The sequence below is a fragment of the Dendrobium catenatum genome, unplaced genomic scaffold (genome assembly GCF_001605985.2).
Source record: "Dendrobium catenatum unplaced genomic scaffold, ASM160598v2 original_scaffold_163993, whole genome shotgun sequence".
In the NCBI taxonomy this organism is placed as follows: Eukaryota; Viridiplantae; Streptophyta; class Magnoliopsida; order Asparagales; family Orchidaceae; genus Dendrobium; species Dendrobium catenatum.
In genome coordinates this window covers 1-663 of record NW_021482418.1, presented here as the reverse complement: position 1 = coordinate 663, position 663 = coordinate 1, and the positions used below count along the sequence as shown (strand labels likewise).

The window sequence follows — 663 nt, the reverse complement described above, 5'->3', positions numbered from 1 at the left end:
AGAACAGCATTGTTCACCTTCTCCTTTTGTTTCCCCTTGCTCCACTTCTGCAGGACCAAAACCAACCAAACCCCAATTGATAATTTAATTTTTTTAAAAAAAATCTTCTGTAGCTCACTAATTTGGGAAAAAAAGTTCCCTTACAGGTGAACAAATTCTGAGCAGGAAAACCAAATCCGAAAACTCATTGGGGTAAATAAACAACAAACCTTCTTCTTCTGCTTTCCTCCGCCGGATTTCGCCGGCTTGGAAGCCGGAGGCGGAGCTTTCTCCTTCTTTGGCGCCTGTGTACGAGAAAACATAAATTAGCTCAAAATCTTCAAAAAAATAACATGGATGCGTTAGAGATGACCGAACAAACATCATAGACAATCAATGGATCGTACCATTTACGTTGAAACTCTGCTAGGCTTCCGATCTCAGGCTCAAGAAGGAGACGAGCGAGCGGCGGCAAAGCTTGTGTAAAGGAAGTAGCTTTTCCCAATGATATATGACCTCTATCTATATTATTAGGGCATCGCTTGGAATAGTAGCTGAACTACGCCAGCCGTCCGATCTCGATCTAACCCGATCGTCTCGACTGCAGTTTCACTTGTCGTTTTCGGAACTGTTGTGTGCTCCTCATTTTGATAAATCAAATGCAGATTAGTATAAATTATATAT

General features: G+C 41.6%; 1 long non-coding RNA gene across 1 annotated transcript; it reads right to left on the bottom strand.

Moving 5' to 3' along the window:
• Positions 1-491, bottom strand: LOC110115269. Its single transcript, XR_002305322.2, has 3 exons — positions 387-491; positions 210-284; positions 1-47 (listed from the first exon to the last, which is right to left on the bottom strand). It is a non-coding gene; the product is annotated as an uncharacterized LOC110115269 (long non-coding RNA).
• Positions 492-663: the final 172 nt, after the last annotated feature.